Here is a 22,323-nt window from a genome sequence, read left to right on the forward strand (position 1 = left end):
TCAATCATATTTAATTTTGCCGATAGGTGAGTGGGAGAAAATAGCCAATCACAGTTGCGGGTGGGAGAGGGGCAGGCGGAAAAGCACAAAGGGTATCCAATCAGAACAAGCATTTTTAAAAAGGACACTGTTTTGATTTCACCAAATGGGATCAGGAACACTTCAGAAAACCACTGTCAGTAGCTGTAGGACGCCGAGATGAGCGGTCGCACCCTCTTTCGCTCCCAATCGGGAATTCAAACAACTGCTCGGATTATCCCACACTTCCTCCTTTTTGTACTGTGGATCACGGATTTATATTTTAAACTTCCTCGGATACTTCACCCTCTTGAAAATGAGAGTCAAGAACGCGAAATGGACATACACAGTGACTTTTATCTCCACGACAATACATCGTATTGTCGTGGAGTTGATGCTAACGTGTTAGCATCGTGCTTGACTGCACATCGAGGCAAAGTGAACATGCCCCTGACAGGAAGGATAGACAGAAAGTCAATAATACTACTATTACTTCTACTATCAGGAGACACTGAACTCAACCCTGGACCTGTAACAATACGGTTAATGTTGTCCCGACTGGCGAAGACTAGCAATGCTACTGCTAGCGTCGCCATCGAAGCTAACTCAGCTACCGGCTCAACTCAGCTCAAGCTCACCTGTGCTCCAGCGGTCGGCGGCTCGGCGGAGGACTTCGCCCCGTTCATCGACACGGTCGGAGGCTCGGCGGCGGCGTTGGAGGACGACCCAGTCATCAGAGAAGGCAGCGACTCAGCGGAGGTGAACGACGCGGCGGCGGTGGACGGCGACTCAGCCCTCGGTGATGGCGGGGAACTGCACGAGATGGCGGGGGTCCACGCGGCCTCTCCCCGGTCCATGACGGTCGAGGACGCGGCATACACTGGATTTAGAGGCGCCTTTACAAAAACATTTTCGTTGTTCTCTTTGTCTTCAAAAAAGCCCGCCAAAAGGAAATCCACCCACAGCAACCCTACCTGGCATCCCCCTCTCCCCCTCTCCAACTCCGCCCCTCCCCCTCCCTCGCCCCTCTCTCTCTCTCCTCTCTCTCCCTTCTCTTCTTCAACTTCAACAGCAATAATAACCAACAACTTTTCTGGTCAGTACCACAACACAGCGGACTCTGATGCCCTTTTTGGTTCCAGTGGACTACACATCATCCACCTTAATGTGAACAGCCTCTCTGGAGCCAAACTCGACCAAATCAGAGAAATGTTCCTCAACACGAAGGTAAAAATCTTGTGTTTCTCTGAAACCAAATTTGATCAAAGTATTTCTGACTCAGAGATACAAATAGGAAACTTTCCGGTTATCAGAAAGGACAGGAATAAACACGGTGGGGGCGTTTGTATGTATATTCACCAAGATATTAAATACATAACTCGCACTGATCTTAACCACAATGACCTGGAATCTGTGTGGGCGGAAATCAAATTTAAAAACGCTAAGCCTGTACTAATAGGGACTGTTTATAGACCCCCTAATCAGAGTGATTTCTACGGGGTTTTGGAAGAATGCTTGGCGTGGACAGACAACGTGGAGAAAATTATAACTGGGGATCTGAACACAGATATTCAACGCAAAGATGCGCCTGTATTCAGATCCTTCAGCAAGTTTTGTAACCTGCACGGTCTTTCCCAGCTAATAGCGTTACCTACAAGGGTGTGTGATTCCACCCAATCAAACATAGATCTCATTCTCACTTCAGACCGGCCTAAAATAAAAAATAGTGGGGTCATGATCTGTGGTCTTAGCGACCACTATCTAACCTTCTGCACCCGCAAAATAGCTAAACCTAAAGCCAATGGCCACATAACAGCCCAATCCAGATCCCTCAAAAAATACTCCAATGACAATTTCAATTTAAAATGAGATGAGTGGGACTGGTCCCCTGTGCTCGCGAGCAACCTGGTCGATGTTGCTTGGGATCGCTTCAAAACTGCGTTCCTAAAGATACTAAATGACATGGCTCCCGTGAAAACAGTCAGGATCAAAGCCCGCTCGGAACCATGGATGAATCCGGACCTATTAGCTGCCATAAAAGACAGAGACAGGAAATACTCTGAATACCAAAAATGTAAAACAGAAGTAAAAAAACAACCCAATAATATCAACCTCAAATTACTCCTTTCAACTCTCAAAAAGCAATGCAATAAATTAAGAAATAAGTCAACCAACCTGACTAAATCCTTAAAAAAAAATTAGATTAACGACAAAATAGAGGAAAACACAAATAAGCCACGTGAGCTCTGGAAAATTCTCAACAACCAGCTTCCTGGTTGCAGCCAGAAACTTAAAACAAGACTCACCAACATCAGCATCAAGGAGGGTGACTCCCTCATTACAGACAAAATGGAGGTAGCTAGCAGACTTAACATCTTTTTCACCAGCATAGCCGCAACCCTTGTAAACAAGCTGTCCCACCACTGTGGTCGCTTTGGTGTAGAACACTTTAAAGCCTTCTACAGAAAGCTAGGAGTATCCAACGATGATTTCACATTAGAAATGGTCACAGCTGATGAGGTGTTTAAAAAATTGAGCGCGCTCCACCCTAACAAGGCCACCGGCCTTGATAATATTCCCTCCAGATTCCTCAGGGACTCTGCCTCCATCATTGCCCCCATCATCACGCACATAATAAACCTCTCAATTACACAAGGCCAAGTACCAAAAGATTTTAAGATAGCAAGAGTAACTCCCCTCTTTAAAAAAGGAAGCAAATTGGAACCTGGCAACTACCGACCTGTTTCTATTCTCAGTTCCATTTCGAAAGTAATGGAAAAAATTGTTTATGAACAGGTCGATAGTTACCTTGCCACTAATAAACTCATGTACAAATTCCAATCCGGCTTCAGAACTAACCACTCCACTGACACATGCCTTCTCTATCTGACCGACCACATAAAACATGAGGTGGACGCGGGCAAATACTGCGGCATGGTCATGCTGGACCTTCAGAAGGCCTTTGACACCGTTAACCACGCTATACTGTTGGATAAGCTCAGAGCAATCGGATTTAACAAAACCTCATGGAGCTGGATGCAATCTTACTTGGAGGGGAGGGAGCAGGTGGTAGAGGTGAACGGCACCGTGTCCCCCCCCCCTCTCGGTGAGCTGTGGAGTCCCCCAAGGCAGTATATTGGGACCTTTACTGTTCCTAATATACATAAACGACATGTCATCGGCATGCGACTGTGAATTGTTTTTGTTTGCGGATGACTCTGCCTTGCTGGTATCCGGCAAGGACAAGTCACAGGTGGAGAAAATCCTCAGTGCTGAGCTCTGTAGAACTTGCACCTGGCTCGCTGACAACAAGCTATCCATACACTTGGGTAAAACAGAATCTATCCTGTTTGGGTCCCACATCAACCTCAAGAAAGTCAATGACTTCACCATAAAAGTGGGTGACATTGTTATCACCAGGAAAGATGAGGTCACCTACCTAGGTTCCATTCTAGAGGCTAACCTTTCCTGTGATAAAATGGCAACCAAGGTAATCAAAAAGGTTAACCAACGAACAAGATTTCTCTACAGAATCTCCTCTCTGGTCAACAAAAGCACCTTGAGGATTCTGGCGGGAACTCTCGTTCAACCCTTTTTCGATTACGCATGCACCTCCTGGTACCCTAGCACCTCCAAAACCCTCAAATCTAAACTCCAAACATCTCAGAACAAGCTAGTCAGGTTACTGCTAGACCTCCACCCCAGATCCCACCTCACTCCTACCCACTTCTCTAAAGTGGGCTGGCTCAAGGTGGAGGACAGAGTTAAACAACTTGCACTGAGCCTAGTCTATAAAATCCGCTACACCTCCCTGATACCGAAGTACATGTCAAACTACTTCCTTAACGTAAATGACCGCCATAACCACAACACCAGGGGGAGCTCCACTAACCACGTTAAACCCAAATTCCGAACCAACAAAGGTCTTAACTCATTCTCTTTCTATGCCACATCAATGTGGAATGCGCTCCCAACAGGTATAAAAGAAAGGGCATCTCTATCCTCCTTCAAAACCGCAATAAAAGTTCACCTCCAGGCAGCTACAACCCTAAACTAACACACTCCCCGTATTGCTAACAATCAAATGTAAACAATCAAATGCAGATACTTTTTCTTATGCCTTCTGATCTCTCTCTCTCTCTCTCTCTCTCTCTATGTCCACTACTTGATGTCCATATCCTAACCTCCCTCCACACCCCTGATTGTAAATAATGTAAATAATTCATTGTGATTATCTTGTGTTATGACTGTATTATGATGATAGTATATATGATAGTATATATCTGTATGATAAATCAATTTAAGTGGACCCCGACTTAAACAAGTTGAAAAACTTATTCGGGTGTTCCCATTTAGTGGTCAATTGTACGGAATATGTACTTCACTGTGCAACCTACTAATAAAAGTCTCAATCAATCAATCAAAGTAACTATGGTTTGTCGCTACATCTGTAAGTGCAAGTTAAAACTCTACTATGCAAAACGAAAACCATTTATCAACAACACCCAGAAACGCCACCGGCTTTGTTGGGCCCGAACTCATCTAAGATGGACTGATGCAAAGTGGAAAAGTGTTCTGTGGTCTGACAAGTCCACATTTCAAATTGTTTTTGGAAAATGTGGACGTCGTGTCCGCCAGACCAAAGAGGAAAATAACCATACGGATTGTTATAGGCACAAAGTTGAAAAGCCAGCATCTGTGATGGTATGGGGGTGTATTAGTGTCCAAGGCATGGGTAACTTACACATCCGTGAAGGCACCATTAATGCTGAAAGGTACATACAGGTTTTGGCGCAACAAATGTTGCCATCGAAGCAATGTCTTTTTCATGGACGCCCCTGCTTATTTCAGCAAGACAATGCCAAGCCAAATTCTGCACGTGTTACAACAGCGTGGCTTCATAGTAAAAGAGTGCGGGTACTAGACTGGCCTGCCTGTAGTCCAGACCTGTCTCCCATTGAAAATGTGTGGCACATTATGAAGCCTAAAATACCACAACGGTTGAACAACTTAAGCTGTACATCAAGCAAGAATGGGAATGTTTACTGAGTGTTGTTAAAAGGAAAGGCCATGTAACACAGTGGTAAAAATGCCCCTGTGCCAACTTTTTTGCAATGTGTTGCTGCCAATAAATTCTAAGTTAATGATTATTTGCAACAAAAAAAAAAGGTTTCTCAGTTCGAACATTAAATATCTTGCCTTTGCAGTCTATTCAATTGAATATAAGTTGAAAAGGATTTACAAATCATTGTATTCTGTTTTTATTTACCATTTACACAAAGTGCCAACTTCACTGGTTTTGGGTTTTGTACACAATATGGAATAAAACTAGTTTATTTCTTCATATGACCATAAACCTGCACACATATGTTCATGCACTTTACACTGGCGTTCAGTGTTCTTTTTTTTAACATTTATTGTCATAATTGTCCAAATAAATGGTAGACCTACATGATAAAATGTACACATTACATTTTAATGATGGAACAGAAAATAGTTACAATGTTATTGAACATAATATTAAAAATACGGGTTCTCTAAGGTATGCACTCCAAATTGCCAACAATTCATATATACAACTTTGTGTTTGTAAATAATGTAACACTGAATCATAGCAGTTCTCGATGCATTCTTAATATTAAGATTTGAGCGTCAAATATATGTTTGTGTTCCATTTCCATCAATTCCTGTTAAATAAATACAATGCTTAATAAAAAAGTACACACTGCGCATAATTTCATTTTACACTCCTTTCAGAGCGAGTGACTACGTTGTACCCCGCCATGCACCTAGCTCGACCCAGCTCCTTTGCTTAATAAAATGGCGGCCAATGGGCTTGACAACTTTCATAATGCACTCTCTTGAATGCACGTTTAGAAATTAACTGAAAACTTTAATTAGTCTCTTAGTCTGAATTGATTCTGAAATATGATGAACCCTTTTCAGATTTATTGAAATTCATCTGCATATGTGAAGTGAAGTGAATTATATTTATATAGCGATTTTCTCCAGTGACTCAAAGCGCTTTTACATAGTGAAACCCAATATCTAAGTTACATTTAAACCAGTGTGGGTGGCACTGGGAGCAGGTGGATAAAGTGTCTTGCCCAAGGACACAACGGCAGTGACTAGTATGGCGGAAGCGGGGATCGAACCTGGAACCCTCAAGTTGCTGGCACGGCCATTCTACCAACTGAGCTATATCGCCCCAATATGCTAAGTTATGCAGAGTTGATTGCACAGTAATTTTAATAACCTTAATAAAAGTGGTATCAAGAAAACTTCAAAAATGCGTTATCCCAAAATTTACTGTAATTTCAGTCGACTAAAATAATTTCGATTACTAAACTAAATTAATTTAGATGACTAAAATATGACTAAAACTAAAGTAAGTTGTTGTCAAAAGACTATGACTAAAACTAAATTCAAAACTGCTGCCAAAATGTACACTAATATACATATATATATATATATATATATATATATATATATATATATATATATATATATATATATATATATATATATATATATATATATATATATATATATATATATATATGTATATATATCAATTTAACAATTCTGTGTTCCCCGTCTGTCTTTGCAGCGCGAGCACTGATCCTGCAGCCATGTGTAACTGTGTCAGTTTGCACGTAGTTTTCAGATGTGCTAAATAAAACGCTAAATAGTGCTTGCAAAACGGTGACAAATGTTAACAAATCACATTGCGTGTCCTAAAGGATTCTATTTGCATCCTCTCCTCCCAGTATTGTGGGCGTTTTGCTAATCAGCATATATTTTGCATATTAATGACGACACAGACGCAAAATGGGACGCAATCACCTTTGCACACGTTTGGTAGAGCAGCTTTGTGTGCTATCAAGTTTGCACGTGTTTTAATGTTTTTTAAACTTTTTGACCTCGAGGTCCAACTTTTCATCTACAAAGGGGTCCGGGGCCCAATCAAATCAAATCTCTCTCTTGATTATAATCATAATCAATGATAATATCTATTTATTTAACATATAAACCTTAGATCAGGCCAGGTTGATTAGAAAAATAAGTATGAAAAATAAATGTACATACAATTATGTTTTGCTAAAATAAATAAACTAAATTAATAATGAATATGTTTCTTAACTAAACTGTCAATAGAGTTAAAGTGCAAGTGGAAATACAGCTTCACCACTTGAGTCTTAATTTTTGCACTTTAGAAAGTTCTCTGTGGCTTTAGCTCCAGACGTTTTGTTTGTTTGATATTGTCATTACTGCCAAAATGGTGGAAAAGTGTATTGCAGCTTAGTCTTGCTGCGGCCCATACTGACCACAGCTGAGAAACAGATATTTGTTGGTTAGGAAAAAGTCAGTACGTGTCCATGCACTAAATTAGTCCAACTTCTCAAATACTCTAAATAAGCCTCCTACAGCCTGTGGAAACACCTTAATCCGATCGTGTTCGGTTTTTGAAATGTCGGACTAACACACCTGGATTATGTGATTGGAAACCAGTCTGTGTACGGCAGGAGAGGACTCTTCGCATCACGCATGCGGCAGTCTTAAGGCGCAGGATACAACCCAGAAGCAAATACCATTCAATAAAAAACTAATCAACCGGAAAAGGAATTAATTTAACCTCACTAAAAGGAAATAGCGCCCCCAGTGTACAAGCAGCACATGGCGTATGACCAATCATCACATTAGAGAGAGTGAATGGACACTTGGACTTCACACCTAGGTGTGAAAATACAAAAAAACACACTATTTGAGAATTCAGACAAGTTTAGTGCATGGAAACATAGTAACTGTTTTAGTGCACACAAACCTTTAGTAAATCAGGCCCTGAGTTGATTGAGTGCTTGAGCCGCTACGAGTTGGCAACCGGCCATGATGTTTGATTTAATGTGAATCGATACCCGGTAGGGTTGTCCCGATACCAATAATTTAGTACCGGTACCAAAATGTATATCGATACTTTTCCAAATAAAGGGAACTATGAAAAATGTCATTATTGGCTTTATTTTAACAGAAAATGTTACAATACATTAAACACTCACAGTCGAAGAACAATTTTACAAGGTTAAAATATAAATTAAAAGGCATTGAAATGGCATCGACCCTTAAGGGAACATGTTCCCTGTGCTCCTTGACTACACTCTGCACCGGACCGAACAACTACATTATTATCCGTCACTATTCAAACTCCTTGTGCAGATCTGAATGCTTATTATTTAAATGTTTATCTAAGTTTGAAGCAAAGGTGCTAATACTAATCGCCACATTTGGCGAGGCGTGTTTTAAAGCAGCTGTTGTGAGAATAGCGTATATGTGTGTGTGTTTCCCTTTAAGAATGGCAGTATGTGGGGTGAGTGATATGAGTGGGTGAGTGAGTGGGCAAGTTAGGAGAGGTAGCGCTAGCATGTTCAGGAGTGTCAATAGCATGGTGGATGTCCGGTTGTGCCCTGTGGAAATGATAAATAACGTGACCAAGTTGTAACTAATTGACGGCCTCGTCATTCCGACCAAAGAGTGGAGCTTTACGGACCCGTTGTGAAGTGAATGGTCTCCCCTGCTCTTCTCCACCACGGTCTAGGAGCCGACAAGCAGGAAAGGAGCTTCCTTGTTTAAAGCCTTACCTTTATTGTTAGTTTTGAAGTCCAAATACCTCCATACTGTACTTCACACCCTCTTTATTAACCAGTAGAATTGTAGTTTTTTGCCATTCCACCTATCCAAGATGTTATTGCTTGAATGCACTTTGTGTGTGCCTTTTGACACTCTCAACATCATGCGTCTCGTCTCTGTAGTCACCGCTGCACAGTGGCAGTCAGATGAAAGAACGGTACTGCTACTTTTGAAAGGCAGTATGGTACCGATTTCAATGGATTAGTATCGCGGTACTTTATTAGTACCGGTATACCGTACAACCCTAGTACCCAGTACCACTAACGGACTTCGCTCTGTACCTATAAAAGTACCAAATTCAGTACAGATCACTCGGCACAAGTCTTGCAAACGACTCAGAGATAATCCTCAATTAAATACGGAAGCTGCACAATGTTATAAATATATCTACTAATTTATCATAGTTGGAAAATATTAGCAAGTCAACATGTTAATCAATAAATCAATTGACAAAGATTGGCTTTTGGGTCATGACTGTTAGTGTTTTTTTTACTTACAGTCGCGATCAAAAGTTTACATACACTTGTAAAGAACATAATGTCATGGCTGTCTTGAGTTTCCAATACTTTCGACAACTCTTATTTTTTTGTGATAGAGTGATTGGAGCACTTACTTGTTGGTCACAAACATCATTCATGAAGTTTGATTCTTTTATGAATTTATTATGGGTCTACTGAAAATGTGACCAAATCTGCTGGGTCAAAAGTATACATACAGCAATGTTAATATTTAGTTACATGTTGGTAGCCATCCACAAGCTTCTGGTTGAATTTTTGACCACTCCTCTTGACAAAATGGGTGCAGTTTAGTTTTCTGACATGGACTCGTTTCTTCAGCATTGTCCACACGTTTAGGCCCGGATTTTGGGAAGGCCATTCTTAAACCTTAAAGGCCTACTGAAATGAAATGTTTTTATTTAAACGGGGATAGCAGATCCATTCTATGTGTCATACTTGATCATTTCGCGATATTGCCATATTTTTGCTGAAAGGATTTAGTAGAGAACATCGATGATTAAGTTTGCAACTTTTGGTCGCTGATAAAAAAAGCCTTGCCTGTGCCGGAAGTAGCGTGACGTCGTAGGTTGAAGGGCTCCTCACATTTCCCCATTGTTTACACCAGCAGCGAGAGCGATTCGGACCGAGAAAGCGACGATTACCCCATTAATTTGAGCGAGGATGAAAGATTTGTGGATGAGGAACGTGAGAGTGAAGGACTAGAGTGCAGTGCAGGACGTATCTTTTTTCGCTCTGACCGTAACTTAGGTAAAAGGGCTCATTGGATTCCACACTTTCTCCTTTTTCTATTGTGGATCACGGATTTGTATTTTAAACCACCTCGGATACTATATTCTCTAGAAAATGAGAGTCGAGAACGTGAAATGGACATTCACAGTGACTTTTATCTCCACGACAATACATCGGTGAAACACTTTAGCTACAGAGCTAATGTGATAGCATCGTGCTTAAATGCAGATAGAAACAAAAGAAATAAGCCCCTGACTGGAAGGATAGACAGAAGATCAACAATACTACTATCAGGAGACACCGAACCAAACACTGGACCTGTAACCACACGGTTAATGCTGTGCCGCCTGTCGAAGCCTAGCAATGCTGTTGCTAACGACGCCATTGAAGCTAACTTAGCTACGGGACCTGGTCAGAGCTATGATAAAAACATTAGCGCTCCACCTACGCCAGCCCTCATCTGCTCATCAACACCCGTGCTCACCTGCGTTCCAGCGATCGACGGCGCGACGAAGGACTTCACCCGATTATCGATGCGGTCGGCGGCTAGCATCGGATAGCGCGTCTGCTATCCAACACAAAGTCCTCCTGGTTGTGTTGCTGCAGCCAGCCGCTAATCCCACCTACAGCTTTCTTCTTTGCAGTCTCCATTGTTCATTAAACAAATTGCAAAAGATGCACCAACACAGATGTCCAGAATACTGAGGAATTTTGCGATGAAAACGTCACGTCACTTCCTGTCAATGAGAAAGGACGCAAAGAAAAAAGCTCCGCTTCTGCTACCGGAGTTTTTGTTAAGTCTGAAGATTTTGACCACTGATTTGACCACTGATTTGCGATCACAGCCACAGGAGAGTCACCTGGCATCTTCGATCTGATTTTGGTCAGTTGAGAGGCACTGATACGCTGAAATAAGGCGAGCGGAAGAGCCGTTAGCCGCAAGCCAAAGGCGCCTCCCGCAGTTCAAAGCGGTTGCCTAGCAACCAAAAGTTACGGCGAGTTTACAGCTGTTTTAAAGTGATCCCGACGTCGCAGAGTGATATAAGTTGACAGGCTGACACCTCAAATTGATCTCTGAACGGCGCAAGGTACGAAATTGTTGAAAAAACAAGTTAAAAGTGCCGCAAGTCGCTAAAGAGGTAACTGCCCTTAAGACATAAGAGGCGCTGACGTCAGTGACTGCCGCGATGCCAAAAGTTAAAGGATTGACTGGAAAGACTGATTTGAAGCTGGGCACAGGACATGATGGGATTCAAGAAGGGATACTACAAAAAATACTCCAGGAATTTAAAGAAGAAATGTTACAAAAATTGGAAGAATTGATGGATGGATGGAAAGAGGATATGAAAGAAATGAAAGAAGAAATGAAAGAAATGAAAAAAGAGAACAACTCCAGAAATAAAGAAGCCACTGAAATGAGCAAACAAATGAAGATCCTTCAAGAAGACAACAACATGCTGAGGAACATCATAGATGAAATGGATCAGGATAAACGAATGAATGATATCATTGTGACAGGGCACCGAATTAAACCAAGATCCTATGCGAAAGCTGTGAATAATGAAGGTGAACCAGATGAAATGGATATGGTCTCAGCAGAACAGCAAGTGGTCAACTTCCTGCAATCAAAAGAAATTGAAATTGACATTAATACCATCGAAACATGCATCCCACTGAACGGAAGAAACAACAACGCCACTCCAGTCGTGCTTGTGAAACTCGTAAACAGAAAATCTAAAATGGCACTGCTGAGACAGGGAAAGAAGCTGAAGGGAACAAATGTGTACATGAATGAGCATCTCACAAAACGCAATGCTGGAATCGCCAAGAAAGCACGCGACTTGAGAAGGCAGGGAAAAATCCAGGGAACTTGGAGCGCCAACTGTAAAATCTACATCAAGCTGAATGGAAGTCCAGAAGCAAGAGTAATTGTTGTCCATGACATCAAGGACCTGGACAATTTTTAAAGTTTACACAGCTACCACAACAACGATGATAATGGACTCTGACAGAAAACAAGCACCTAAATTCAGCATCGGCACTACTATGTTCCAAGGGACGACTAAACAAGAGGACCTAGATTCAGGATTGCATCCACCTACACTTATAGAGATTATTGAAACAACATCAAAGTTTGTTGAACAAGAAAATATGGAACTAAAAAATTTCTGCAACAAAGATCACAAAAACCAGGATTTGGAAAATGATATAGATCCAGATACAAATTTTTTCTCCCACATCAGTAATAGTTGTTTTTATTATACAGATGATCAATATAATAGCAACATTGAATGTGATAACAAATTGTCAATTATTCATTTTAATAGTAGAAGCTTGTATGCAAATTACAATAACATTAAGAACTTTTTGGAACACATCAACGAACCCTTCAAAGTGATTGCTGTCACAGAAACATGGATTGATGATAAAAAAGGAATAGATTTTGATCTGGAGGGATATGAACTAAACTACATCAACAGAACCAACAAAAATGGAGGAGGAGTAGCTGTGTACGTGATGAAGAACCTGAACTACAAAGTGGTAAAAAACATGTCATTTGCCATTGATAATATCTTAGAATGTATAACCATTGAAATATGTCAGGAAAAAAGCAAAAACATATTCATCAGTTGTATATATAGATCACCTAAGTCAAGTATAGAAACATTTGAAGAATGGATCAAGGCAACTTACATGGACAATGGTCAAAGAATAATGTTCTTATGTGGTGACTTTAATATTGACTTATTGAACCCCAACAAGCAAAAGTCTATTGATGACTTCATTGATACAATGTACAGCATCAGTCTATATCCTAAAATCACAAGGCCAAGCAGAATCACAGGACAATGTGCCACGCTTATTGATAATATTTTTACCAATGATTTTGATAATAACACTACAAGTGGTCTACTTATAAGCGACGTTAGTGATCATCTGCCAGTTTTTACAATATATGATGGAAACTACAAGAAGAACATGGAAGACAAAAGGACATTTCGAAGACTATGCACAGAGAAGAGGATGACTGCCTTCAAAATTGAGCTACAAAAGCAAGATTGGGACAATGTGTATAATGAAAAAGAGGTTGATGAAGCATATGAACATTTCTTAAACAAGTTCATAATACTTTATGACAAACATTGTCCATGGATACAACTCAGTAACAAGCAGAGAAAGAATAATCAACCATGGATGACAAAAGGATTAAAAAATGCTTGTAAGAAGAAGAATACACTATATAGAGAATTTATAGCACAAAGAACTATAGAGGCAGAAATTAAGTACAAAAAGTATAAAAACAAGTTAACAGACATACTACGATCATGTAGAAAAGAATATTACAGTGAATTGTTGGACAGGAACAAAAATAATATGAGAGCAACATGGGGCATCCTCAATAGCATTATTAAAAATGGAACTAAGAGGGACTACCCTCAATACTTTTTAGATGAAAATAAAAAAAATGACAACATAAAGGAAGTAGTTGAAAGCTTCAATAATTATTTTGTAAATATTGGACCAAAATTGGAAGAAAGGATTCCAGACCCAGTTCCAATTGAGGACTATAATGATACCATAGAGCGAAATCCCAACTCCATGTTCCTCAGTAATGTGACACAGGAGGAAATAGTTATAATCGTGAAAAAATGTAAATCTAAGACTTCAACTGATTGTAATGGAATTGATATGGAAACGATAAAAAAGGTTATTGAAGAGATCTCAGGACCATTAATGTATATTAGTAACCTATCATTTCAAACAGGTACATTTCCAAACAAAATGAAAATAGCTAAAGTTGCACCAATTTATAAGACTGGAGATAAACATCAATTTACAAATTATAGACCTGTTTCTCTACTTCCACAATTTTCTAAAATCATTGAAAAACTGTTCAATAACAGATTAGAAAGTTTCATAAATAAAAATAGAATACTCGAAGAGAACCAATATGGATACAGAGCTAATGTTTCAACTTCAATGGCTTTAATTGAAATTACAGAAGAAATTACCAATGCAATAGATAGTAAAAAATGTGCAGCAGCGGTTTTTATGGATCTAACTAAAGCATTTGACACAATTAATCACAATATTTTAATCAAAAAACTAGAACGATATGGCATCAGAGGGTTAGTCTTAAACTGGATAAGAAGTTATCTAACGAACAGGAAACAATACGTGAAGCTAGGCGAACACACGTCTACAACGCTAAATATATCCTGTGGTGTACCTCAGGGATCAATACTAGGACCTAAATTATTCAATCTCTATATAAATGACATTTGTAAAGTTACAAAAGATTTAAAGTTAGTATTATTTGCGGATGATACAACAGCGTTTTGTTCAGGAGAGAACACACAGGAGATAATACAAATAATAACAGAAGAAATTAACAAATTAAAAAGATGGTTTGACAAAAACAGACTATCGTTGAATCTTAGTAAAACTAAAATAATGCTATTTGGTAACAGTAGAAGAGAAAGTCAAACACAAATACAAATAGATGGAATAGAAATTGAAAGAGTAAACGAAACCAAATTTCTAGGTATAATGATTGATGATAAATTGAACTGGAAATCTCACGTAAAAAATATACAACATAAAGTTGCAAGAAACACGTCAATAATGAATAAAGCAAAACATGTTCTAGACCAAAAATCCCTTCATATTCTCTACTGCTCACTAGTGTTACCATATCTGAGCTACTGTGTAGAAATATGGGGAAATAATTACAAAAGTACACTTCATTCATTAACGGTGTTACAAAAAAGATCAGTTAGAATAATACATAATGTTGGATATAGAGAACATACAAATCCTTTATTTATTGAATCAAAAATACTGAAATTCCACGACATAGTGAATTTGCAAACAGCTAAAATTATGCACAAAGCAAACTATAACCTGCTACCCAAGAATATACAACAATTCTTCTCAAAAAAAGAGGAGAAATATAATCTTAGAGAAAAACGTAATTTAAAACATTTGTTTGCACGTACAACACTTAAGACCTTCAGTATATCAATATGTGGAATTAAATTATGGAATGGATTAAGCAAAGCAATCAAACAATGTACTAATATGATCCACTTCAAGAAACTCTTCAAACTTAAAGTGTTTACAAAGTACAATGAAGAAGAACCATGACAAACATTCTCAATTTATTTCATCCATCCATTCATTCATTCTTAAAGTAATCTTACTTATCTCATCATATGAAATATGACTTACTTCACCAATTATTATTATTAAATTCTTACTATTATTTATTTATTTATTTTTATTGTAATTACTTATGGAGTTTATTGTGAAAAAATTGTGAACAGGAAGTGAACAAAAAGTTTTGCAACTGTTATGTAAAGAAAAGGGGTAGGATTAAATAAGCTCTGCTTCTTCCTACTCCTTTTCGAACATGTTGAAAAGAAACTGGAAATTGTGATGTATCATGTTGTATGCTTGCATGTTCGAAATAAACTCAAACTCAAACTCAAACTCAAACTCAAAACAGAGCTGTTTGTATTGTGATACAATGTGTCTGAATACTTCCGCTTCAACCATCGACGTCACGCGCAAACGTCATCATACCTAGACGTTTTCAACCGGAAGTTTCCCAGGAAATTTAAAATTGCACTTTATAAGTTAACCCGGCCGTATTGGCATGTGTTGCAATGTTAAGATTTCATCATTGATGTATAAACTATCAGACTGCGTGGTCGGTAGTAGTGGGTTTCAGTAGGCCTTTAATTCTACCCTGATTTAGTCATTCCTTTACCACGTTTGATGTGTGTTTGGGGTCATTGTCCTGTTGGAACACCCAACTGCGCCCAAGACCCAACCTCCGGGCTGATGATTTTAGGTTATGAAAAAGGAGGATTACCTCCAAATTCTTCAGGACAACCTAAAATCATCAGCCCAGAGGTTGGGTCTTGGGCGTGTTCCAACAGGACAATGACCCCAAACACACATCAAAAGTGGTAAAGGAATGGCTAAATCAGGCTACAATTAAGGTTTTAAAATGGCCTTCCCAAAGTCCTGACTTAAACGTGTGGACAATGCTGAAGAAACAAGTCAATGTCAGAAAACCAACACATTCAGCTGAACTGCACCAATTTTGTCAAGAGGAGTGGTCAAAAATTCAACCAGAAGCTTGTGGATGGCTACCAAAAGCGCCTTATTGCAGTGAAACTTGCCAAGAGACATGTAACCAAATATTAACATTGCTGTATGTATACTTTTGACCCAGCAGATTTGCTCACATTTTCAGTAGACCCATAATAAATTCATAAAAGAACCAAACTTAATGAATGTTTTTGTGACCAACAAGTATGTGCTCCAATCACTCTATCACAAAAAAATTAAAATTTTTGGAAACTCTAGACAGCCATGACATTATGTTCTTTACAAGTGTATGTAAACTTTTGACCATGACTGTATACAAACCCATAAATTTCCTTCCTGCTTAAACATCAGTTTTTAAGAGAGCGTTTTGTCACAGTTGAGCCAGCAGTGAGACCTAATCTTTCATTCTGTGTGGATATTCCTGTTAGACGGAGCTGCATTAAGCAAAATGAAATATTGAAGTAAGATGCAAGAGGTGTATCTTGCTTTCTGTTTCGGTGACGACGAGACCAATTTGTGACATCCGGCATTTCATCTTCTGCTCTTTATTGAACTATACCCACTTATTGATGCATCCACTCCCCCATGTTTAATCTTTAAAACTGTCATGAAATGCTCATCACAATGTAACTAATTTTTAATTTTCCTGTGGGAACTCTCCCGAAGTAATCAATAAAGTACTATCTATCTATCTATCTCTCATCAGCGGCTCTGCCGGTGAAAACACTTCCTGACAACAGGCCCACTTGCTTGCACCTGGTTGTCACGGAAACAAGGGTTCGGCGGCAGGGAATGTGTGAGTTTGTGCGGGAGAGAGGATGAATAAGTGAGGCAGACACGTCGCCAGCAATCATAACGCCTTGTCGTGACGGTGGTGACTTGCACCATGAACTGACAGTGTCTGAGTGCTCCCTGCAGCCTCACTCTGCAGCCACATGGACGCTGCTGGGGAGACAGTGACACCTACTGGGCGGAAATGACATGAAAAATAGTCACCTTGCAAGTGGATATGATGAGAAACCTTGTGGGGTGATGGTTTGGCAGTAAATAAATAAAACCCACAAGGTGCACATCAGGTCCTCAACTTTTTATTTAATATTTGGGCCTGATGTCACCATCATAACATGATCAGGGTTTCCCCCAAACTGCCAAGATACCTGTGGCGGTGGGGGCGTGGGCACAATGACGTCATCGAGTAGTTTGCATAATTTGCTATGATGGTATGATTTTATTTAAAAAGGCAAAAAAATGTATACATATATACATTTAAAACAAATGTGTTTGTATTAGTTAGTATTAGGGTTGTCCCGATACCAATAATTTGGTACCGGTACCAAAATGTATATCGATACTTTTCCAAATAAAGGGAACTACGAAACATTTTAAATTTTGGCTTTATTTTAACAGAAAATCTTACAATACAATAAATATGTTTCCCATTGGACTCAAAGAACACTTATAGAAGGTTAAAATATAAATTAAAGGGCATTAAACACATTGGGCTTTTCTTGTTGCACTCAAAGAACTATTTACAACTTTCCATATTACATATAGTCTGTTATAATCATGGATTTGATTAAAATATAATTTAAAAAAAAAACTTTATTAACATGATATTAAGTGCTTCATGATTTATGGTTGCCACTCCTGGTCTGTGCTTTAAGACAAATACAATTACTAGTACTAAAAACAAAACTATGGATACATCTACCCATATAGGCCACGTAACAGGTAAAACACACATTTGTTAAAGATAAAACAGAAATTGTAGCAATTTGTTACAAAATTCAGTCATTTCGCTAGCACTAGTTGACGTTAGATGGGCGGTCTTAACTCCGCTAAAATTTGGCATCAAGAAATGCAGCTTTGTGCACGTCTACGGAACTACATGTTATGTATCTATATGTTGTGTTCTACATGTTATGTTCGACATGTTATGTATCTACACGTTATGTATCTACACGTTATGTATCTACATGTTATGTATCTACATGTTATGTTCTACACGTTATGTATATACACGTTATGTATCTACATGTTATGTATCTACATGTTATGTTCTACACGTTATGTATATACATGTTATGTATCTACATGTTATGTTCTACACGTTATGTTCTACATGTCATGTATCTACATGTTTTGTATCTAAATGTTATGTATCTAAATGTTATGTATCTACATGTTATGTATATAAATGTTATGTATCTAGACGTTATTTATCTACATGTCATGTATCTACATGTTATGTAACTACATGTTATGTATCTAAATGTCATGTATCTACACGTTATTTATCTACATGTTATATGTATCTACATGTTATGTATCTACACGTTATTTATCTACATGTTACGTATCTACATGTTATGTATCTACATGTTATGGTTCTACATGTTACGTATCAACATGTTACGTATCTACATGTTACGTATCTACATGTTATGTATCTACATGTTATGGTTCTACATGTGCACAGCAGGGGAGCTGGTTAACTTATGAGAGTAGCGTGTGTGTGTTTGTGAGAATGTCAACGTGCTGTCTAAGTGACGTGAGTGAGTGGGAAGGTAAAGAGAGAGAGGTAACACGTGCACTGCGCAGTAGAAAAATGAATGTCCTGCAAAACTAATAATAAAGCAAACAGAATGTCACGAATCGGCGGCCTCGAATTCTGACCGGAAAGCGGAGCTTAGCAGACCCATTGTAAAATGAAGGGTGTTACCCCCGACGAAAACATCAACCCTGAAGGAACGTCTGCCTTTGTGCTCCTCTACTTCGGTCTGCACCGTAGCCAAACTGCAGGACAGGTGTAACAACATTATTAGCTGTCACTCTTTATAACTCCTTCTGCAGATCTGAATGATTATTATTTAAATGTTTACCTAAGCTTGAAGCAGAGGTGGTAATACTAATCACCACATTTGGCGAGAAGTGTTTTAAAGCAAAACCAGTGAACTTGGCACGTTGTGTAAATTGTCAATAAAAACAGAATACAATGATTTGCAAATTATTTTCAACCTATTTTCAATTGAATAGACTGAAAAGAAAATATACTTAACGTTCAAACTGGAAAACTCTGTTTTTGGCAAATGTTATCTCATTTGGAATTTGATGCCTGCAACATCTTTCAAAAAAGCTTGCACAAGTGGCAAAAAAGACTGAGAAAGTTGAGGAATGCTCATCAAACACTTATTTGGAACATCCCACAGTTGTACAGGCTAATTGGGAACAGGTGGGTGCCATGATTGGGCATAAAAGCAGCTTCCATGAAATGCTCAGTCATTCACAAACAAGGATGGGGTGAGGGTCACCACTTTGTGAACAAATGCCTGAGCAAATTTTCAAACAGTTTAAGAACATTTCTCAACAAGCTATTGCAAGGAATTTAGGGATTTCACCATTTACAATCCGTAATATCATCAAAAGGTTCAGAGAATCTGGAGAAATCATTGCACGTAAGCGATGATAATACGGACCTTCCAAACTCTCAGATGGTACTGCATCAAAAAGTGACATCAGTTTGTAAAGGATATTACCACATGAGCTCAGGAACACTTCAGAAAACCACTGTCAGTAACTACAGTTTGTCGCTACATCTGTAAGTGCAAGTTAAGACTCTACTATGCAAAAGCAAAGCTATTTATCAACAACACCCAGAAACGCCGCCGTCTTCGCTGGGCCCGAGCTCATCTAAGATGAACTGATGCAAAGTGGAAAAGTGTTCTATGGTCTGACGAGTCCACATCTCAAATTGTTTTTGGAAAATGTGGATGTCGTGTCCCCCGGACCAAAGAGGAAAAGAACCATCCGGATTGTGATAGACGCAAATTTCAAAAGCCAGCATCTGTGATGGTATGGGGGTGTATTAGTGCCCAATGCATGGGTAACTTACACATCTGTGAAGGCACCATTAATGCTGAAAGGTACATACAGGTTTTGGAGCAACATATGTTGCCATCCAAGCAACGTTATCATGGACGCCCCTGCTTATTTCAACAAGACAATGCCAAGCCACATGTTACAACAGCATGGCTTCATAGTAAAAGAGTGTGGGTAATAGACTCGCCTGCCTGTAGTCCAGACCTGTCTCCCATTGAAAATGTGTGGCGCAATATGAAGCCTAAAATACCACAACGGAGACCCCGGACTGTTGAACAACTTAAGCTGTACATCAAGCAAGAATGGGAAAGAATTCCACCTGAAAAGCTTTAAAAATTGGTTTTCTCAATTCCCAAACGTTTACTGATTGTTGTTAAAAGGAAAGGCCATGTAACACAGTGGTAAAAACGCCCCTGTGCCAACTTTTTTGCAATGTGTTGCTGCCAATAAATTCTAAGTTAATGATTATTTGCAACAAAAAAAAAAGTTTCTCAGTTCGAACATTAAATATCTTGCCTTTGCATTCTATTCAATTGAATATAAGTTGAAAAGGATTTGCAAATCATTGTATTGTATTAATGTTAATGTTTAATGTTGGTGTGGTTTGGATTTGATGTCAGAAAATAACTGACAAGCACTGCTCGCCATGGTGGTGATGTACTTTACAACCCTTCTACAAATATGTAATGTTTTATTATTATATATTTTTTTGTTTACGCAACAAGGTTCAACGTCTGGGTGTGTGTATGCTAGCAGTCCCAATTCCACCCACAGAGACAAGGCGAGTGGATGACCGACAGGAGGGGTCACTCCGTGTAATTTATCCCGCGGGAGATGTGACCTGGTGGAGGTGTGCTGGTGTGTGTGTTATAAACACACAAAATGCAAATAATTTTGTCTGGGGAGATCAACCTGTTTAGAAAAGTGGAACCCAGGGATCTTGTCCTTGTGCGTGTTAGTAAACAAAGGAGTGTGACCTGGATCAGGCTATCTGCATTTTTATCAATTTGGAACTCATCTGGATGATGACTGCAGGAAAGTGTGCCCCTTTAATTAGATCAATCAAAGTTATATAAATAGTATGAAGAAAAGTGATACGTACTGTAAATTCCGGACTATAACTGTTTTCCTACACTTTGAACCCTGCAGCTTATAAAACGGTGCGGCTAATCAATTTTTTTTTAATTCGCTCACGGCAATAAAGCATAGAGTTTGAAAAAAGCAAATACAATGAAATGGAGTGTTATTGTTTGTGCTATGGCGCCATCTTTTGGACGAGTTTGCTTAGTGCTTTCAACCAGAAGTACAAGTGCCGTTCCGTCTTCTATTTGTCCATCACGTATCTACTCCTATGGGTTCTCCATTCATCACTCCAAGCAACGTTTGTAAGTTTTACAATATAACTAAAACAATTCATGCTTACTAAACCGTCCCATGTGTAATGTCTGTAGGAGTGTTTTTATGCATATTGTGTAATTTAGTAGCTGACATGTGCATTGTGTCATTTGCAGTTTTATCATTTTCTTAAAAGTATTATTAATCTAATTGCTAATTTACTGTTCATAGTTGGTTACTTTCTGCTGTAACATGTTCTATCTACCCTTTGACCACCAGAACAGCACTACTGAAAGTTGGTATAAGTATTTTTTGGCAGGCAAGTTTTCGGTGCATCACTGGTCAATAGTGCGCAAATAACAGGCTACCGTAAATTACGAACTATTATTATCATTATTACTATTAATTAATTAATGTTTTTATTTCTTTTTTTTAAAATATATTTTATTAATATTATTTTTTATTTTTCCCCTCCCTCAGGGGGGGAACTCGACAGGGCGGTTGCTGGTTGTTCCATCTCCATCGTTGGGGTCCCTGCGGGTGGGGTGGGTGGTTCCCGTGGCCCAGTTCTCGGCGGTCCTGCGGCGGCCGACTTGGGTGGAGTGGCCGGGGGCGGGCCGCGCCGCGCTCTCCGGGGGTGGGGGGTGGGCTCGTGGGGGCTCGGTTGCTGGTGGGGCGGGGGCGGTCTTCCTGTCCGGTTGCGGGGAGTCTCTGGGCCCCCCCGGCGGGGCGTCCCGCCTTTCTACCCATGTGGGGTGTGGTCTCTCGCTAGCTTGAGGTTTGGCTGTCCCCTGCTTCTCTCGTGCCTTGTCCTCTGCCGGGTGCGTCTGTCTGCGGCCTGCTGCTGGCTCTTACGGGCGGCACGGTGGGCCTGGCTCTGGGGTTCCTGTCGCTGGCCGGCCTGGCTGCGTGGGGCCGGTGGTCCCTAGTTCCCTGTTTGTGGGTTGGGCTCTCTGGGTGGTTGGGGCCGTACTCTGGCTCCCACACACACTGGGAGTCAAATATATTGTACATACAAATACACATATACTCACATACA

General features: G+C 39.6%; 1 protein-coding gene across 10 annotated transcripts in view; it reads right to left on the reverse strand.

Moving 5' to 3' along the window:
• The window catches only part of ppfia4 (PTPRF interacting protein alpha 4), a 322,419-nt gene that overhangs the window by 138,573 nt on the left and 161,523 nt on the right, over window positions 1-22,323 (reverse strand). Inside the window, exon 1 of one of the 10 annotated variants that reach the window (XM_062054776.1) lies at window positions 10,811-10,827. The exons of the other annotated variants lie outside the window; for them this stretch is intronic. The gene's annotated coding sequence lies outside the window, so the exon portion shown is untranslated. Of the gene's footprint in view, window positions 1-10,810; window positions 10,828-22,323 lie in introns of those variants that run through there. 10 annotated transcript variants of the gene reach the window in all.

Source organism: Entelurus aequoreus, linkage group LG01 (genome assembly GCF_033978785.1).
Source record: "Entelurus aequoreus isolate RoL-2023_Sb linkage group LG01, RoL_Eaeq_v1.1, whole genome shotgun sequence".
In the NCBI taxonomy this organism is placed as follows: Eukaryota; Metazoa; Chordata; class Actinopteri; order Syngnathiformes; family Syngnathidae; genus Entelurus; species Entelurus aequoreus.